We start from the raw sequence: 22,042 nt of genomic DNA on the forward strand, positions 1-22,042 counted from the left end.
GCTAATAAATCAGTGGAGTCCTTTGGTTAGTCACAAATTTGTGAAACCTAACAAATTGCTTTTCCACAGTTCAACTTGGCTCTGTGTAAAATAGGTGAAATACCACTATTCACTTCATGATCCTGTCAAAATTTTGCATAAACATCTAAATTCTGAAACTTTTCTGAAATTGCTTGCCAGTCTCTCCCCACATCTTTTCAGGATGTAAAACCTTTTCCCATTTTTTCCCACCAACTATACCATGCACAATGTAGGGAGAGAGAAAATTCCATTCTTTAAGAAGTTTTGAAAATGTTAGAGAAAAGAAGATATTAAAGCAGAAACCTATGAGAAACCTTTGCAGAAAGTCTTGGATGGAGAGAAGAAGCAACACCATATATAGAAAGATGCTTATCCTGCCCCTGAAATTTATTTCTTCACTTGGTGAGGACATGTTTATTTAGTCTTTGTTATTTTTATTACTTATATAACTATTGTTTTAAACACTGCAGATCCACCTTTTGAAGCGATGCTACAGCTATTATAATCTCTCTGTTCCTACATCAGGAAAAAAGCAAAAACAAGCTGAAGAAAGGACAAGATATCAAACTAAAGTAGAAAGAGAAAGCGGACACACATAACAGAGAGAACGACTACAAGAAAAAGAAAGAACTGGAAAAGTCAAAATGATAAATACCAGAAACCATGGAACATTCCTCACAGATGAAGCTTATGCTTGATTGATACCTGGGGCATCAGCTGAATGCCTCTCACTTGCTGGCATCTCTGGCCAAAGAAAGCATTGCCTTCTCAGTGGATGGAGTGAACTGTGGGTAAGTGTCAGGTCCTGAGGCAGAAGGAGCCAGCTCTCCATCCCCTCAGATGGGAGCAGTGTCCAACCCAGCCCTTCCTCCCACAGGCACTCACTGTTACAGGTGTGGGGTCTGAGCACAGTGTGGCTGCCTTCTCCTCCTCCCCATCAGGGGGTGGGAATTCCCACCCACCCTGAAAGCCATCTCCAAGGGGAATAAACATGTAAAAAAACATTCCCATTCAGCCCCACAGAGCCTACAGGAAGGGGAGGGGATGAGGAGGAGGTGAGTGTAAAGGTATCCTTTTCTGAAGGGTGGCATGGATTGAGAGATCAGCTGAAAACATAACTAATGAAGTAAATAAACAAATAAATAAAGTTGCATAGCTATAGTAGCTCCTCACTACTGCCTTTACATCCTCTGTATGAGCTTTATTTACTCTTAAAAATCTCTTCTGAAAAAGAGGCAATCATTTCAGCTCAGCTTCTTGAGACCCTACAAATATGTTGTAAATACAGGATTTCCATATATAATGCTTCAAATATTTCCACCTGACCATTATGTCTATGCAGTCTATTTAAAATTACTTCCAGACTTCTAGTCCTAAGCAAATCATATAAAGCAGAGCAAATATACTTCCCTCATTAAAATGTACCAATCTACTGCAGAGGAGTACACTTGATTGCAAATTGCCTCCCACACAGCTAGCTACTCGATCCTTCCTTCCCAGGTGACTAAAGCCTTCCAGAAAAATCCTGTTTCATTTCAAGGTGCCAAGTACCATGATCCAACTTTCACACTTGTTTTTAACCCTTCTCTTGTCTGCTCTAAGTTCCTCAGTATTTCTTCTGCTCATCTGCATAAGGTCCCCCATTGCAAGCACAGAGGAGGATTCTGCACATGGCAAAGATATCTGGATGGCAGCCCCCTCTCCATCACAGACAACATCCAGACAGCAGTTACCATGTCAGCTTCAACCCCTGCCATCAAGGCCCTTTTGCCTGACCAGCCTTCCAACAATCACTCCCCTCAAATCCTTACAACTCATTGCTATGAATCCCAATGCTTGTCACTTCATCCTCCTTCCTCCCACCACGGCCACACTGTGGCCACCTCAATGGCAAACAGGCGCTGGTGTGGCCTCTGGGCTCTGCCTGCCCTGCAGCACCTGCTCTGGGGCTGCACTATCCTTGGGGTGGCAGCCACAGCTGGCAATTCCTGTCATGAGGAAAGAGCCAGGGTAATTCAAAGGACAGAGAATTCAGCTTTGCTGTGACCATGGTAGCTTCCATTCTGAGCTGGTCAAACTAAGACTTTCTCAAAGGTGTGACTCCTGGAAAGTGGCTCCTCAGTTCTTAGAAATCACGAGCCAGGTCCTTAAAGAAACCTCGACTGGGACAGAATAAAACAGGAAGATGGTAAATCACTCTGGTAATCTAATGCACTGTGTTTGCAACTGACTTCTATCAGATCAAAGCCACCAAAATCTACCAAAATATTTAGCATACTGAAGAGAACCAGGAAACAATGTACTGTGCTTGAGAGCAGAAAACCACCTATGTCATGAGCAAACAAAACAGTTTTTTCAACTAAACTCTTCCTTAGGGATGGAGGCATACAAAGAGTTGCACCTATTGATAAACATATAAAATAAAGCAATCAATAGATTTTTAATTTAGTATTTTAAGTGGAGTACTAAAGAAGTAAATGATAATGCTTTAGATCTCATGAGGTACAGGTGCCATGAACTGCAGGTACTTTTTACATTGCACACATTAATTTACACCATTTATCTAAGAATTTATACTGATCGCTAGACCATACAAAACCTTGATGTGATATTTGGATATCATCAAAATGAAGATGTAACACACAACACCTCAAATATTTATGAATATAAAACTATTTGGAAATTTTCCACTCTTCCTGAGACAATCCAAAACCTCAGCCCTGCATACCTGAACCTCCTTCTCAAATTTTGCTATAAATAATCATATATCATTCAGAAATCATGAAGAGCCAAAAGAAGGTTAAGAACAGCTTGATCTGATCTAAACAATAGCCTATTTTTACTGTGTTTTAAAAGGTCTTGTAAAAATATTTTTACTCACCTAATTCAGGGAAAAATTTCCTGATTCAATGTATTCCCATACATAGAATTCCAAGAAAACAATACAGGTAACAAATGCAATGTAATACAGCTAAGCCTCAGGGCACTGTTTTTCAGCTTTGTCTTACTAGAAGTTACAGCCTGATCTAGATATTCAATTTCCCTTATTTTGGAAATAAACTTTTTTATTGGTAGGTTACCTTAGAAACCTCCTCCCCCTTATAACTCCTAAATAAAAAAAATTCAAGTAGCCAAGAAATGTACTTAGTTCACTTTTTAGATACCTAAATTTGGAATAAACACTATTGATGATTAAACAATTACGTATCTTCATGAACAGATCTTTATGTATTTTGGAAAAAAGAAGTTTTCATCTAACTGCTTTACAAACCACAAAAGTTCATGTTAGGTCAGGAATGAAATTTTTATTCTACTAAGATTCGTTCTGCCTTTCTTCCGGATGGAGCATACATTTAATATTCCTGAGAACATCTATCCTGATGTCCCCTTCAGTCTCCCAGAAAGTGGAATGTAAAAGGCTCCATCCAGAGCCATATTTTCTACCTCTGTTAATATATTGTAAACATGGAAACAACTGCTTAGATCAATGTGAAATCAATCTCCCTCAAGCCAAAATTTATGCTCTTATTCTCCTAAGCTTCAGGACTGTCAGGACTGTAAGACAATTTCTCATCTTAAACACAGATTAAACTTGTCTGATTACCTGACAACCACTTAAAGAAGTGGCAAACGTTACACATTTTCATAGTTCTGCCATTGTGGGTGTGAAATGAAGTCATCACTTCTATTCTGAATTTCAGTTACTACTTCTTCTCTCAAGTACTTAACCAAACAAAAAAGTAAATCACACAATGCCTTAAAAATCTCCACCTAACACCTCCCCAACTCCCAATGACAACTGCCGTGCAAGATAATCCAGAGTATTAATTCACACAGGAAGGGAGGTATGTGCCTCCCCACTGAGCAAGGTACTTGTACCTCCCAATGCATAGTGCAGGGCTTATGTGTCTATATCCATACAGGCAGTCCCAGTCTCCCATCTATGGAACCACGGAAACATTTTCTGGAATAAAAGAGTGACAACTGATGGGGAACATTGTAATATCATAAGGATGACACCCAGTGGAGTCAAATGAAGGGTGTATAGGCAAACTACCAACATTTCTAAATGTTGCATGTTTGACTCTGCAATTCAAACAATATCCTTTGAAGCATCCTTTTCTGTACCAAATCTAAAGACAAAACGGAACCAGATCCATCAGCCTTCTGAAAAGTCCCAGAGCATGACAGCAACAGCAAACAGCAGGATGCCATGCTGTTACAGCAGAGGACAGACAGCAACACGGTGTGGGAGAGGTGACTGGGAGGAAGAACTCTAACCTAGCACTTTCATCTCCTCCCACAGAGCTGTGAGTGGTGCCCAGGGGATGATCAGAGTGACTGCATCGTGGGTGATGGGAAGCTCAGCCGAGCTCCCCCTCATGCTCCAGAAAACTTCACAGCTCCTGGGGCTGGGCTGCTGCCCTGGCAGATGCCACAAATCTGAGCGGTTTTTCAGTATTCTGTTGGGTTTTGCAGCATAGGCCTTGTAAAGTAACAGAAGAATGGCAATCTAAACCCAGCATTTAACTGAGGTGGCTGTAAACAGATGTTCCAAGAAACCCACAATAGACAGTGAGTGACAATCTGCCCCAGTGACTCCAATTATTACTGGTTTGCTTGTACCAAGTGTAGCAACTAATTTTCTATTAAAATTGCTCTTCATCCCCAAACATCTACTGAGTGCAAATGCAAGCTGTGTCAACAAAAAAAAACCCCATTAAATGGATTTAATGATTGGGTGAAGTATAAGGTAAGGCACCCAAGAGAGAAGGAAGCCTGCTCAGTTACCTCTTCCACAAACAAGCACAGCCTCTTGATAATCAGCCTCTTGTTTACGAATTAAAAGTGTCCCTTATGGCTCAGTCAGCTCTCCTTAATCCTTTATGAAATGTTCTGCCTAACAAGGGAGCTGTTTTGCTCTAGGTATACAAAATGCAGCTGCTCAAACTCCTAATGCCTGCAATGAAGACAGGCAAACAGGTACAATTTAAAAACAAAAGGAGAATAGTGACTTTAATTTTCCCAACAGCAGCATTGTCAAAACCTTCATTAGCACCAAAACAATAGCACAAGAAACACTGCAATGACGAAGTAGGGAGGGGTGGCCAACTAGCACACAAGGACCATGCTCTACAGTAGGGTTCGCATGTTTCTAAAGAACCAGCACTTACAGTAGATTAATTATACAGAAACCTTTAGGAAAAGTACAACCTCCACCCCCTGCAAAGTATTTTCTGTTGTAATTTGTGGGTGTGCAATAATCAATGCAATTACTCTGCTAGTTAGTGACTCATTCTGATAGGCACAGCAGCAGTTTGGCCTCTAACCCTCCTCCAAAACCTAACTTCAGATCTGTCTAAGAGAATTACAGGATAATACATCCAGATCTACCTCTGTTCATTTTCACTGGACTTATTTTGCCTTTTTTTTAAGGTCAGATGCAACAGTCTTCAAGCATGATCAGTTTGCACTAAGCATAACCTCAGTTCATTAGAGCTGAACATGGGGGGATGGCAAATACTGCCTTCACAGAACACAACCTGTGCTAGGGCATCTCACATTCCAAGAAAACAAAACTAGTATATTATTAACTCCTAGGAGAATCTTATCTGACTTGCAAGTAAAAGGAAAGAAGCTGGGGCAACAAACAGCATTTATAAATGTATAAAAGCACGTAGCCACCTCAAGCCCCTGTGTAACACCACTAGACAAAATGCATCAGCTGTGGAGCTCGCTGACAGTGTTCACAAACCATGCGTGTGACCAGCATGGATATATTCTACATTCCTTTCCTGAACTATTTCTGTGACTTCACTTTTAAGCTCTTACTCTACACTAAATTTCCAAGAAGAGTGTGCAGTTGAGGGATCAGCCTGATCGCCCTAGCAGTTCTATTTCTGCCTGCTGGAAACATGTTCCATCTGCCATCTTATTTTATAGAAATCAACAAGTTCAACTTTCATAGATCACAAAACTCATCTGCAAGGTCTGAGAAATGATACATGCTTCAAACTTGTATCTGTCAAGCAGTAAAAAAAGGTCCAAAAGGTCTTCAGATCATATGAGCAAAAATACTAAGATGATTTTGTACTTTTGTAATATTTTGAGGCCAGCACTGTGATTTGGATAGGCTTTGCAAAGAAGAATACATTATAAGCCAGAGAACAGTTCCACATTTTTTCCTTCACTACCTGTTAAATAGTGGAGCTTTTTTGCCAAGCTAGATAACAAAGCTTTTATCATACTATTACAAAAAACCTCTGATTCAGTCTTCTAGTTTCCATTTTAACTGTGTACTTCAAGTTTCAGTCTGTTCAAATCCTTGAACATTGCTGCCCACCTGCTATTTTAAGGGGCCACCAAGCTCTCAACTAAGAAAAGAAGGAGAGATAATTTAAGCAAATTACTTAGTGTATATAGTGCCTAAAAAATGTGTTGAGGATGGAAAGCTCACACCCATTCTTTTCCTTGAAATCATGGTGGCTTTGGAGAGTCAGGACCTCTCCGTGAATGTACATAAAAGCTCTCAATTAAAAAAAAAAAACAACCCACCTCTCAAAATATTTGTGAAAGTAATTAAAGGTGCATTACACAATCCTATAACATTGCTGTCCTTTGTATTTCTGAAGCACTTGTGGAAAGAAAAATGTAGGAACTGTTAAAATTCCCTCAAGCAGAATTTTTTTGTGGACAACAGATGACAACAAAGCATGAAATTATTCTGCAAGTGCTGAACAAGATGCAAAAAGAATTAAAAATATGTAATGACTTGACAAAAATTGGTAGCAAGTGATTTATCCCTGTTATCAAAATGCTGCTTACACAGTTGTCTTTTGTAGAGCACTGAGCCTTGAAACTGGAAAAATTACTGAAAACCACATAACCTGTATGTCACCTGTACTGGGAGAGGCTTTCTTGTTGTTTATTTACCGAAAGCAATAATGGCACCATGAAAGTGTACAGATTCTGTAGGACAAAACTTGTTTCTTAAACTGACTAGGTAAGACTAAACAGAACAGAGTCTGTGTGGAATAAAGGAAGGCAAATCAGCCCACAGCACTTTTGTTACTGATTCTGGTTCTGCAATCATTTAACTCCTGGGCCTTTGCAATGAACATCATATTCAATTTAAAGTCAATATAACATCCAGTCAGTAAGTGTGTATAGCCCACTCTGCAATCCTTGACAAAGGGAGCACGATGGAATTGAAAAGTGCTGCTGTTGGACAATTATTATAAAATAGTAAACTTGAGGCATTTCATGGCAGGAAATATTACCAAGATTTTTATTTTCAAAACACTGGCCAAAACAAATAACTTACAGGCTGTAAGTGGAATCAGAATTGGACCTGAGTCCTCCCTGATTATAAATCTCAAGTAGCCTTGTATTAGTTCACATTTTGTATTAGCTGTACAGTAAGGTAATTTTCTATTCCATGCCATAAGGTATTTGGGCACAAATCAGTACAAAAATTGGAGACCCTCCAGTGGATTGTTATTTCATTGAGTAGTGAAAATCATGAAGTTAATTCTCACCCGCTGCTTCCAGAGATAAATCTAAATGTAGGTTAAATGTAACTTTGTCACCTTTTGACACTGAGAACCTGGCTCACGTGCAAGTTGCTCCTGCATGCTTTCAGCCCCTCTTACAAGTCTGTTGTCATTACTGAGTGTGAGGACTCCCCCAAAGAAGTCAAACCAGTGGAGTACAACAACGCTGAGGGGAGGCAGCTCTTCCCTGTTCCCAGGCGGTTCTCCTGCCCTGCCCATAGTGAACCCCTGCTGCTTCTGTAAATACAGTTCCAGAGTGAAGACAAGTGTCCAGCAAGCTGTACACAGGACTGCAGCCTGCGCTTCTTCAATAAGAAAAGTTTCTACTACTCCCAGCTTCAACTTTTTTCCTTAAACCAGTTTTGAAGGTCATACATCAAGAACTATTTCATGCTCAAATATGCAGTTTATTATTTGTAAGTGATTTCCTACCAGACAAGTGGTTTGCAAGGACAGGGAACTCTCATTTCCTTTTATAGATTTGATTCGGAAATAAATGCTGGCAACATCACGTGACAAATGGGCAGCATCCACAACTTGAGCAACTCTCATAACTGGATCAGAAAGTAATGGAAAAGCCAGCCTGCTGCTGCCAGATCTATTTAGTGGCCTGTTCCTCTGCCCAAGTTTTATCTAAATTCTTCAGCATTATCTCTCTTCATTTGACACTTCTTCCTGTCCTTATCCATGTGCAAAACCCTAGTTTCAGCACACTAACTTACTCATTCTTAAATATTTATACTAGTAGGAAAAGGCAATACAAGTCTTTATTATATCTCTATGGCTAAACTGAATTGAGTTTCAGGAAACTTTTTCTTCTAATTAACAACAAGTGTATATATGTATGCATACGAGTAAGGACTTTCTATGAAAAGCAAAAACTTCTTTGTATTTCTATCTGATAGCTGTTGCCTTTTAGAACTGTTCTGGGAAATGACTGGATACAACTGCATGAACTAGTAATTTTGACTATCTGAAAGTAATGCATTTTAAAGGAACCCCATAGTTTGAAGATGTGCTTACAACATTTATGGATGCAAAATTACATTATTATTCAGTAAGATTAAGGCATCTTAATAAAGCTCTGAGATATAATAAAAGTAAATGCAAGGAAATCTTGGCTGCAATTTACATAACTTATAACATTCTTCTAATGCCAGTTCCCACAAATCTACTGCTGATGAACCCCAGAAATAAGCCTTTTCAGACTAACTTAGAAGAGATTTAGCTAGCAACTTCAGAAAAGTAAAATTTTCAATTCCTACTATTTGGTCCTCAATTCCCATTCTGAAGAGTACATAATTTTCAGTAAGTATAATAACAACATCCTATTATGTATAACATGGAAAGAAGGTATATACAGTAACAAATGAAATTGTTAAGGCATCAGAAGCAAAGTATCTCTTGTTAGCCCATAAATATTTTTACCACTCAGAAACTGCTTAGAAGTCAACAGAAATGTATATCCATAGGAATAATAATCTGTGTCTTTACAAATATAGATGACTAGAGACAATGTACAACTTGTGGATGGAAAATTCTGTTGGAATGTCAGAGCTGAAAGTCACTAAGGGGGCCCAACTGTTTGGCATGTAGATGTTTCCAGGGTATCTGAAAAAAATACCTTATAGAGCCTAAGATAGCTTCTCCCCTTTCTTCCCAGTCCTTTATTTATTATTTGCTGCAGGATTATTTCTCAGTTCAAATGTAATCTAACATGAAAGCTGCTGATCAATATTGTCAACAGATGATTAGTGTCTTGTGACTGCCAAAGAACTGCTAATGAATCTCAACAAATGATGCTGAAACAGGGACGTGAGGTAAAATAATTGAATTGAGGGAGATGATAAAACTAGATAATTCCTTCAGTTTAAAAGGCAAATATTGCCAAAACTCTTTAAAGAGAAAGAAATTATTTACACTTGTCTCAGAAATGGCAGGAAATCCATTTCTTTGTATTAATTAAAATCAAACTGCCACCAACTATAGCGCTGCCTACCTGAAGTAAAACACAGAACTTGCGAGTCTGAGGTCATTGATACAGGACCCTTCCACAACCTGCAACAACTGAGGTGAGACTCCAAAGAGCCTCCCTGCACCTTCTCTCCCTTCTTTTTCCTTCAGGTACTACTATGCTAAAGAGCCTGCCAGAGCCACCATCTGCCTGCCAGGGCCATCAGCAACCTCCCTGCAAGACGAGCAGTTGCACATGAACAAAAACGACCTGACTGATGCTGCACCTGGTGAACAAATTTAATTCAGCTGGATCTGGAGAGAAAACCTCACAGAAATAAATAACTTCTTCTAGCAGCAACCACTGTGAATTTCTAGGGAAACTCCATTCCACAGACATTCAGCCTTTTCATCAGACCTATTGCCTCCTGTGAATGACTGAAAGAGATGGCTGGGCAACAAAAGCATACAGGTTATTCCCAACTCTCTAAATATCTCCTTGAAGAATGCCAGGAACAGGTGCATTATAGACAACAGCCTTTAAGCAACCACAGATTTTTGAGAACTGGAGGTAGTTAATCACCAATAGTTACTTTTAATTAAACAAACAAATTCTAGACAAGCTCCTCTTCCTCTCTTCATGTCCACTGATCCATTGTTTATTAGTCAATAGCTTTTTCAATTTTCCAATTTAAAATACACTAGCAAGGGAAAGAGCCTTCTTCATTAATTTGATCAAAGACTTTTGGCAGTTAAACCAGAAAACATATGTAAAAACCAGAAGTGAAATTCTTGATCAGTTGTAGCAAGTCGAAACCTTCACACTGCGAAATAATCCAATATCGACATTTAAAGCAAACAATAAACATTGAAATACCCAATGGAAAAGAGAAAAATAGACTTATTTCCGGGGGAGAAAAGGCATTGACTTGGAGAACTCAAGACTCTAAACAGTACTTCGATCTGTCACACTTGGTGTATGACACGTTTGGTTAAACATAAATGCCTTCTTCATATGGAGTTGTTAATTTTTTAAAGCTGTGGCTTTCTTATCTGCCTTTTATAGATCGAGGTTTATTTTTAATGCAATATAATTTAATTAAGCAAACATTTGATATACATTTTCAATCAATTAATACAGATAAGTTCATGACAGATTCAGTGTGTAATATGAGGAAATTTGTGTAGGAACTTTGTTTTTCAGGATTTGCCTTCTACAGGACCATACTTTGAAATTGTATTTATGCTGCAATTAATAAGGCAATTAAATAATAAAGCTTTTTGACTATTATACTTCTGCTAGTGTAATAATTTTTCACAAAGATTTCTTTACATGAAACTATAATAAAATCTGAATAAAGAGCAGAGTGATCTTCACAAGAGAATAGTGATCTACAAACCAAAGTTTTTTGACTTTTCTATTGAAAACTAAAGAACATTCACATCCCCTATATAAGGTAGGGTTTTTTGTTGCTCAGAATCAAAAAATAGAAGTTAGTTCTCTAACACATTCATTGACTTTTAGAGACCATATTGAAACATGAAAATAAGCAAGTATTTTAATACACTGGCTCTTCAATGCACTGCATTTGTACAATTTCTACTTTTTAATGTTTCCCCATGCAGCTGAGTATTTAGCACTGTCCTTGGGTGTTGGATGTTTCCCACACAAAATGACTGCACTGAGCACACGTAGGCTGCAGCAAATCTCAGCAAGGTTAGAGAACATTTTGCTTTTGCACCCCCAGGCACTCGGTGCAATGGGAGCCTGATGGTAATGTGAACCTTTAAAGGACATAAACTACTGTGCAAGGCTCCACCGGCCATCAGCATCTTCAGACATCCCAGATGGGGCAAAGCTTTAACCTGTCCTTTGCTCCTGATGGCAGAGCTGGCAGGACTGTACTCTCAACACAGCCTGAGCAGGCTGCTGCTCCCTTGAACAATTAATAAAAATGTAGAGAAAATGCTGGCTTCATAAAACAGCATTTAAGTACAACAGCAGTTGCACTTCTGTTGATGGTGACTGTTGTGGAAAACTAGGAATACTTTTTTTCTACATTTTTAGGAGAAACAAGATGGCAAACACACTGCCCCAGCTGATTAACAATAGCTACAGGGTCCATAGAGCTACATCACACAAGAAGATGAAATGTAGGTCTGCAAGCAAACCTTAAAATAGCATAAATAAACATAGTCCAATTGCCAGTAATTGATCCATGATCATCTTGTTTATGATACGCTTTTAAATCACAAGTCAGTGCTAATAGCTCCTTGATGCACAATTATTATTTGGTTCATTACTACATAGACTTCTAATGGTATGAGCTGGTAAACTGCAAGATGTTTATTATCAAGAGAATACTGAAAAGTCATTTTACCTTTAGGAGCAAACAATGAGATAAACATATCTGCTTCTACTGGAGTAAACTGGTAGCAAGATTCAAGAGACATTTCAGGTTTTTGGTAAAGCAACAGGTAAAGCAACAGCAATATTGTATATAAATTATAAAGACTCATTCTAAAATAGATACCAAAGATTAGGCAGCTAGCTGAAGTGATTTAATATATTTCACCAAACATATTAAGTGGTTCCTGTTACTCCAGGTAAGCTGACTGAACTAAACATTTCCAAAAGGAAAACTGTATTAAGTTCCTAAAAATATGGTAGAAAACAATTTGCAACAGAAGAGGACAACAAAGGTATAATGGAATATCATTAAATTAAATAGCTATCTTTGTTAGGTAACAGCCACAAGAGTTGATACATATTAAAAAAAAACCAAAAAAAACAAGAATTTTCATAGCAAAGTTATAAACAATTCTGTTGTTCTTTTTTCTTTCCTTAGAAACAGATACAAAGATATGAGTTGTATATCACAGAAATTTGCTAGATTAATCACACCTGATCAATGTGTGAGAAATTCAAATCTGTGAATAGCAGAATGTAAGAGCAAAAACCTAATGTGAAAGCAAGTATTTAATAGGAGTGAGCCTCTGATAGCTTAATTGCATCATTCAGAAAGACAGCATGATTACAATGGTGGAAAAAATCCTTAGGTCAGAATACCTATTCTGCCTTGACAGATCAATGCAGATACCCTGCATTCACATGCTATATGAATTTAAGATATGTAATTTAATAGGCCTTACATTTTCAGATATTTGCTCCCTGTGACTAGAACAAAATGGTTATTAAACCTTTTGGTGAAATTGTGACATTTATCAGCCTCTCTCATCAGTTCTACATCATGCAATTTAAATTTCATATTTATATATTGCTTTAATGTATCAGCATATAAAAAAATTGATCTTTCTTAGATTTCAGTTCTCAAAATATATCTCTTTTAAAACATAATCCACAGCTATCAGTTTTTTAATGTTATTGAACTGTGTACCTGATTCCTAATTTAAATCAAGAAATTCTAATGGCAACTTACAGAACAATTAAAATATTTTCCTGAATCTATAAAATTATTCTCCATTACTGCAGTATAAAACCGGTACACTACAAAATGCAGAGTCAATCCTCTGACTTGGAAATTTTCTTTTTGCGGATTTACAGTCACATCAGCAACTTCCAACTGTAATTTACTGCTATAGATACTGTGTTCACATGTAGCAACTAACACTTACATGCTCATAATGAAGATTTCCAGGAACAAAGTTGGAAAACTACAGATAATCTAACACACCTCCTAGAAAACAGCTGCTGTGTGGCCGTAGCATTAGATAACACATCATAAACCAGATGTAAGATTGTACGTCATAGACCACAGATGCAGACACATTCATCCCTGAGTTCTTTAATTAAAATATTAAGCCAACAGATAAAGTATTGAAATTTGAAAGTATTTCCTGCAACATTCATATTTTGCTACTCATCTTGGGCCTTACGAAAAATCAGTAATAAAACTTATTGTAAAATAAAGCTAGCACATCAATTTGCATATTCAGCATCCAAACTGCTCTTCCACATTCAGAGCATTTTGTGTCAGCACTAAAATGCTAAAACAAGTCTTTGAAGAAAAGCATGAACTTTATTTGTGGATGCACTGACTTCTCCCAAATGGTTTGTAAAACAAACCAGTCACCTCTTGTCTAACTCAGGGCTCCCATGCTGCCATGTCAAACCACTGGGATGTCAGAGCCAGAGGATGACAAGAGGCCAATCCTGGCTTTCCCAGTCACCCACCCCCCACATGGAGCAGCCGCATGAAAATGGTCATTCTCTCCTTCTTTCCAAGGGCCACTGCCCAGGAAAGTCAGTGTCCAACACAGGCACCACCCCTGCCACAGTCTTGGGGTGGGAGCTCAGCTGGGCCAGCTTGAGAAGTAGGAGAGAGATGGAGACACCACTGGGATGGGGTGTCCAAGCTTTCCCTGGGCACTGACAGGGCCCAAGAAAACCACCAGCTGCACATGCACAGACTATGCTTTAACTGACTTGGAGTTACAACTTTTAACAGAGATAAACCAAACACATCACTAAATAGTGGGACAAGAAATTCCATTCTCTTCGGCTTTACAAAACCAGTCAGAATTCTAGCGATGCATGAAAAATATATCTATTTTTACTAAATTATTTAAGTTCTACACTGATATCCCATGGAAAACAAGTGCTTTCCATATATTTTTTTAAGTATAAACAGTAAGAAAAACCCCATGTGCTCTTCCAAAATTACTCAAGCACAGGTCACAAAGTACTTCTGCTGAAACTGAAGCATGTCACAGCTCTTGACTAAATCGTTAAGCTCACTTCAGATGGTTACATTTTTCTGGGATTATATATCTTGCTTACACCACTTGGAAAGCCAGGGCAAGCATATAAGAGAGTCCAAAGAAAGGAATACAGCACACCTTTGCCTTTCCTTCAAGAGTTTTATTTTCTCTTGGAGACTTTTGTTTAAAAATAACTTTTAAAAAAACCAATCAGTCTTACCTAGATCACTCAAGAATTATAAAAAGAAGGAAAACCAGTGTGTTGCTATCCATTTTATTAACTGTTCCATGCTAGCTGAAAACTATTAAATATTCTATCAAGGCAATCAGTTCCAGCTTTCCATCTTACTTTTTCTGAACAGTCTGGACCATGCAGTCTATGAATCTGCCACATTACTGTTATGATTTTTTAAGAAATGGGGGATTTTTGTAACACTCCTATTTCAGTATTTAACATAAATAATACTGTTATAAGCTGATCATTCTGGCAGAAGTACAGCACATTACTGGAAATACCTGTTCTTGGAGGTGCTTTGGATTGAGCTACTGGGTAATGCTTTGGACAGATATTATTCAAGTCCCTGTTGGCACATTCAACATGAGTAGGTCAAGTATATGGCTACATGTTGTGTTATTTTTTGCAATTCAATAACAGTGCAAATATGAACCGAGAATATTTCTCCCCTACAAACATAAAAAAGCAATTATAGCCACATCAGCATCAAAAAATATGAAGTACACTGTGATTGTTGGTTTTCCTGCAAATTTTCATGCAACAATCCTAACGAACTACCTAAGAAAGTTTCAAATGTAGCAATAATGGCTTTTGGAGATGATCTGGAAAACAACTTCTGCTTATGAAACTTTTCTTTGCATTAAACTTCATCTATTTGAGCCAGATTCCCCAAACCACTGAAGCTCTGGGCAACAGGCTAATGAAAGGGAATCATAATACTTAAGACTGTGGGGTTCTAAGACACAAACAAGTAGCTATTGCCAAAGATAAGTCAGCTTTTCTAACCCAAACATCCCGGGGAGAGGACAACTGCCTAACTGGGGATTTTGCCTGACAAAAGGGGTAGAAGCTGTAAAGAGAAGTTTCTCCCTGGCTTTTTAAGGACAAGGGTAGGCAGCACATGTGACAAAGAGAAACAGCAAACAAGGAAGGAGCTGGGGGAATGATTCTTTCCTTTCTGGAGGATAAGCCACCAACAAGGACAGCAGAAGGAAAAGCAACAACCTTAGCAGCATCCGCCTTCAGCTGAGCAAATCCTTCAAAACAAGTAAGAAACGTGATGGGAATGTGCCCACTACAATGACTGTTTTGGTCTAGGTCAGTTTTTTTCTATGTTAAAAGTACAGGTTGTGGGAAAAATCTTCTTGAATCTACATATGCACCCAGTTTAAAAAATTGCCTGAAGAACATGGCTGTACTTCAATTAATATCAGATGCAACACTCCCACCTTTAGAGAAACAGACATCCTTGAAACACTACTCAAAAATGTGCTTAGGTTCCACCCTCAAGCAGCATTGCAGTTTTGAATTCAGTGGCATATTTCAGCCTCCATAACATTTAATTTCTCTCCTATTTGTAAAGTTCCTATGATATGATTGAGATCTAGCCTATGACTAGATCCTTTGTACCAGAAAAAAGACTCTAACCTTCCAGTCAAACTGTAGGGGAAAAAAAAATAAAATCCCTGAACATCTCCTCAGGTGGGGAGCTCCCTCTCCTTATCGTGCTAGCTCTCAAACAAGATACGTTTTTGATGTGATTTTGATTTTACTTGATGTACTGTTAAAAACCAGCTTAAACCAGCTATAAGGAGTAGATGGGAGGTTATTTTTTATTCTAAATTGGTTATCTATTCCACTATACAGCTAGGATGAGAAGGAGAAGGGAGAGTGTGAAGAGAAATGAGGCATTCCAAATAATCTGAATAGGAAAAAAAGAATAAAATAAATCTTCCTAAAGGAAATTAGGCATTCTTAAGAGAAACTTTCAAAACTTGAAGGAAAAAAGGTCAGTTTTAATGACTAATTTCTTCACTTGATAAGAATTCACAACCATCACAGCTAACCCTCCAGCAATTATAAAAATGCCCTGACTGATGCTCACTTGTGACTTCGACTGTATTTTGCAAAAAAATATTACATAAAAGAGTGATTTTTAATTATTTTTCTCTGGCAGTCTAAAATTTTTACCTTCTTAATTGGATTTCTGATATCCTAGAGACCTCTCAATCAACAAAGAGTTTCAATGTGGGAAGTATTTCACTTGAGCCAGTATTTCACTTGAGTTTCAGTGTGTGAAACTCACCCAAAATCTGCAGCAGGCATTTTGATTATTTTAAAGGGCAGGGGAACGAGTATGTAAATTTGGTTATTATGGTTTATCTCCAGATTTTAACAGTGTAAAGTATTGAGGAGAGAACAAACAAACAGTGAGAGACAAGCAAAAGCATCTCAGAATATGTAAGGAGTGAATGCAGTCACTGAAAATTTGTTTTCCTCTTTCTTCACAATTTCCGACTGGACATCCAATTAATCTGGTAGAGAATGTCATAACTCTGTTTCCATAGAGATAAAAAAAGGAGAAAATTTGTAGTAATTAAAATAGAGAAAATTAAAAAAATTGTACACATTCTGAGATTTCCAGCATTTATCATGGAAGTGAATCTTTGCTCTGTAAATCAGCCTCAGCACCTAAGTACCACCCTCATAGTAGCTATGGGTAAAGTACTGCCAGGACCCATTGGTCCTCTGGAATTAGTATGGCAGGTAAGAGGAAGAATGGTGAGAGTTAGCACTGGAGAGTTAGCCTTCAGAGTCAGCACTAGACTTACCTGTCTTTCTAGTTCTTCTATGGTAAAGTAGTAGAAAAGAAGTGTTAGTAAGGAAAGCACTCCAGTTGAGACTAAAAGATCCACATTCATTTCTGCTCTGACTCCTAACAGCGGTCTCTGTTAAAAAATTCAACAAACTCAAATATCTCTACCCATAGTGCTCTGCTCTCCCTGTGCTGTGGGTTTTTTAAGGAAGCTTTATTTCACCTTAGCTCACATATTTTAATGTGTCTCTATTTTGTCAATTGGGCTTTAAGGTATTGGACTTTCTAACTTGTATAATCATTAGTCAAATTAAAAAATTATCCTCGATTTTGTAACAATAGAGATAACAGAGAATGACTTTATGCAATAGTCTGTTACTAATCTTAAAAGCCAAAACGTACCTATTGTGTTTTCTTTCTACTGGCAAATTTTATCTCACTCCTGAAATACTAATTTAAAAATATTCCTTAATTATTTAACACTGAACTATTCTTCCCTTTTTGACTTGCCATTTCAAAAGTTGGAATTATTCAAAAGAAAATAAATAGAAATTCAGCTGCAGCCAAAAATGACATTTTTCTCAATTTAGTAACATCACTACATGAGAAGAATGTAAGCAATATCTTGATTTCTTTGCTTGCATAAAGACAAGGCAAACATTTTGTAAAACTTTCACAGAATACTCAACCCAGCAATTTCTAATCATCCTAAATGAACGGCAAAAATGCATTCAGTGGAATGTACACATGCTTACACAAGTAGATTATTATGAATGCTATCAGTAAGATTGATAATTTGCAAATGATTAAACTGCAAAGATAAATAGAAGGTTGATTTTTATAACTTGATTCTGGCTTTGCCTAAAAGGATCGACAAGGAGCTGGTACAATTGTCAAATATAGTCATGAATCCCCATTTTAGGCATCTATTTATTTCAACAAAATTCCTAAGAGATACTCCGTTTATAAGAATTAATATTTTCTACAGTCAAGGAATTTTGAAACTATTCTTTATATGAACACAACTTATTTATTTTTATTCAGTTTCTCGAGAAGACTCAAGACTTTATTTATGTGGTAGTTTTATTTAAGGCTATGTTTTTCTTGAGATTCAGAAAAAGGAATGCTCTTACATTTTTTCACATTATCCTCCCAGCATACCCTAGATCCAACGCTCACAGCTTCATCCTGAAAAACGTACCATGACTATTCTACCTCCCTGCAGAGATGCTCTTTTAATTTTCTAACTTCTCGGTAAGAATGAAGTTAAGAAGGGTCGTTTTTCACGCCGCCCTTTACAAGTTGTTACAGTACTTAATAGAATAATAGTTGGGGCTATGGAATCACGTATGGAAGTATGCAGCATGTAAATGATTACAAATCAGCACAGCACATCAGCATCCAGCCATGCAGCAGAGCAGCCAAGACCCCACCCTTTTCCAACCAAGGGCCCTGGTGTGCCGGCTGTGATTCTGGGAGGAAACTAGCTGAGGGTGAAAGTGTTTTCTAGCAAGTGAAAGGGACAAAGAGCGTGATAGCTGACCTTGTTATTTCCTGGGTATTGCTCTTTGTGCTGAGGAAATAGGCATTTTAGCAACATCAGCTCAAGCACGCCAAGATTGTCTCATTTTTAATGGATTAAGATAACTTTTCCTTATAGAGCGACCTTTGTTTTCTGTTTGGACAGCCAAATGACAACAACATGAACTGCTGCTGTGTTTGTTCACTTTTCCAGCAGCAAAGTTTTTTAAGATACAAGTGCTTAAAAATCCAGTACGTTTGCCTTAACATATATCACTTAAGCCTACACTTAATATCTAAACCAAAGAGAATTCCTGCCAATCCAGTGAGTTGGTGGTCCTGTCAGTCCTCTGGGAAAAGAGATATCTTGCTCTGCCCTCTGACAGAGATCCAGGCAGAGCAGAAATCTGAATTTCCCAGATGACTGCTCTGACTGTCTGCCTTGGAAGCTCTCCCTGGCTACACATTTAGCAGACAGTTTTGTTAGGAAACACTCTTCCAAGTTTTCCCGGATTCTTAAAAACTTTTGGTTTCAATGAATCAGCATATCCAGATGAAAAGCTGCTGTATTGAAAAATTAATGAGCAGCTGTATTTATAACAACCTCTGAGATGATACTTATCAATTTTGTAGTTCTGACCAAACAGTTAGCTGTGTACTAGCAGCCAACTTGACCACCAGAACATGCCCTCCTCCCCTCCAAATGCACTTAAGACTTAAATCAGTAAATTATTAAGAACTTTAAAATTTTACTGATTCAAATAAACTGCTCTTTCAAGAATGCTTGTTCTCATGATATTGATGTATTTGTGTCATTATGGAAAAGGAGAGAACTACAACTTCAATATCAAATTGGTGGTTTCCTCATGGCTGCAAAATAAGGAACCTCACACAAGAAGATACCCCACTGTGGTAAACACTCAAGATATATTTAGAATTACCAGACTGAACTCTTTCATTCTGTAATGTTTAAATACAGATAAACTGTAAGGGACTTAAATGATTAGAATGCTTCATTAAAAGTATATATACTTCTTGTTGCTATTGTAAATCAAGATCCACAGAAGAATACTTACTCATGGTCTGCTCACTTGACAATATAAAATGTTCATTTCAGATATGGTTAGCAGTATTTTCTGATTATGCCCAGAGGCCTCTGTAAATATTGAAGATTAAAGCCCAAACATAACTTTTTGTGGACTTTAAAATGCCATTTGTGGACTGTCAGAAGACCCACTGAGACTGTATTAAAGCATTCATCCTTCTGCTGCTTTGAAAATCCAGGCAAAAGCTCCTGTTTGCTGTAGCAAGAGGGGAACACACCGGCAATGTAAGTATGGACTTAAAATTACAATTACAAGCAAGAACGGACACCTCCAAACATGAAACAAACCCACCTCTCTACTCCTGCAGCTCATGAAACCTACTATTTGTGCTAGGGCTAATTCAAGGAGAAAAAAAATGTAGTAATTTCAAAATACCACTTCAAAATTAGTGATGACTGGCACACAGGTAACACATTTTTATTGAGTCCTATCCACACTGAATATACCATAATTACCTGGAAATTGGTCAGTGCTTTACATGAGGAACACTAAGTCACTACAGAATTACTTTTCCATCATTGCTACCATGGACATGGATAAGCACAATCCCTGGTAAATTGTAACTGCATGTAATACATGCATTCTGATGTTACCATAGGAAACCAATTCCTTAAGCCACAGTAATCCTTTTAAACTAAGCTAAATCAGGTTATAGTAACTAAGTGTAGCTTGTATCTCTGAAACATCTGCTCTCACATAACTTTTAAATATATTTTAAAATTAGATATAAAATCTTTATCCAACACACTTCTGTGGAAAAAAATCCTTCTAAGTACAAATATTTATTCTTACACTTCACTTAAGAGGAAAGAAGAAAAAAATGAATATTGTGTCATGGCACATAAAAACACTTGCACTTTCCCATATGACTGCCCTCTCAAGACAGCACAATCTTTCCTCAACAGCTGAATTTCTAAAAGCAAATATAGGAACACAAAGCCACAGTTTCTCACAAAGGTTTCCTTACCACTAAAATAGCCTTATGCAGCAAAATCATGTCTAGGTTTCAAGTGTCCTGCTTCAGCTGCAGTGGTACATACTGTTTTTTATGAAGCATTCTCAGAGCATGCCCTGTCTGCACAGCACAAGTGTGACACATAAGTCTAAGTGACATCCCAGTCTAAAAGGAACGCCCAGTACCCCCACAGAAGATACCAGGTCACATGTTGTACTACCTGGAATATGTTGTATTGAGAAAACGAAGAAAAGTCATTTAGAGAAGTACCATGGAAAAGCCCAGTAGTTCTCCCCTTCCCCCCAACACACACACATACACACAAATCAAAGACTTGATTTATTTTAGAAAGATTCAAGAGTATTCCTAAAAACTCCTTTCTATCCAACTCCTCTCTGTTCTGATGGATGTAGCAGAGAAAAAGCACATATATGGTTTTGCTTTCACTGATCTAACTGCAGTTACCAGACTGAAGCAAATATTGTAATTCCTAATCTTACAATGTTTTCTTTAGATTCCTAACACAGATTCCCTTAACCAACATGAATACATCATCTGATTTTCAAATGCTCCCACAGAGTACTCCATGGATTTCTATAGAAAAGGGCTATTCCAAGCAATACATGATTTTCCTATGTTTTCAACTTCCCAGGGAAGTTAAATTTGCAAAAATTTATGCTCAAATCTTAATATTTTCTTTTGCAAACTGTCACAGTTCAATTTTTGTGAGTCTTAAATTCTTAAATGGCTTCATACTTGATCACACCATATCTGTACTCGGGCAATAACGTTACAACAAACAGAATGCAAACGAAGAGATTTAAGTTTCCATTTTAAAGAGAAACAATACTTTAGCTCTATTTAACTAAACCGAAGCACATTTAAAAAAAAATTTAAAAATGAAAGATTTAAATTGTGCTAGAACTTTAAATAATCACTAAAAATTACTATACCCATGCAGACCACCAAAGCAAACTTCACAATCAAAATGAAAGTTGGAGATTTACTCTTCTTTGGCAAACAATTGAAATAAGATTATTTCAGGCATACACAAAGAACTGAAATTATCATCTATTCATTTTCAAAGCCTAAAACAAATTGTTCTGGCCCAGGAGAAATGGAAAGCAAAATGAACCACTTAATACTCTTGAAACCTAATCTGTAACAATTCCAAAGAAGGCTACCTTTATTTGAGAGGAAAATGAGCAAAGAAACCCTCCCAAACCAAGCACAATGTGGTGCTTTTGAAGTCAGATGACAAAGCTGGCTAGCCAGCTTCTAGACCAATTCTGAGTTCAGAGACTCCGTTTGCCTCACACTGTGAGCGCCAGCGCTGAACTCTTGAACCTGCAAGCAGCAGAAGCAGCTCTGTGTACATGG

At 37.6% G+C, this 22,042-nt stretch overlaps 1 protein-coding gene across 3 annotated transcripts in view; it reads right to left on the reverse strand.

Annotated features, from left to right (window-relative positions):
- The window catches only part of GNAL (G protein subunit alpha L), a 175,331-nt gene that overhangs the window by 53,932 nt on the left and 99,357 nt on the right, over positions 1–22,042 (reverse strand). The window lies entirely within an intron of this gene.

Source organism: Serinus canaria, chromosome 2 (assembly GCF_022539315.1).
Source record: "Serinus canaria isolate serCan28SL12 chromosome 2, serCan2020, whole genome shotgun sequence".
Classification (NCBI taxonomy): domain Eukaryota; kingdom Metazoa; phylum Chordata; class Aves; order Passeriformes; family Fringillidae; genus Serinus; species Serinus canaria.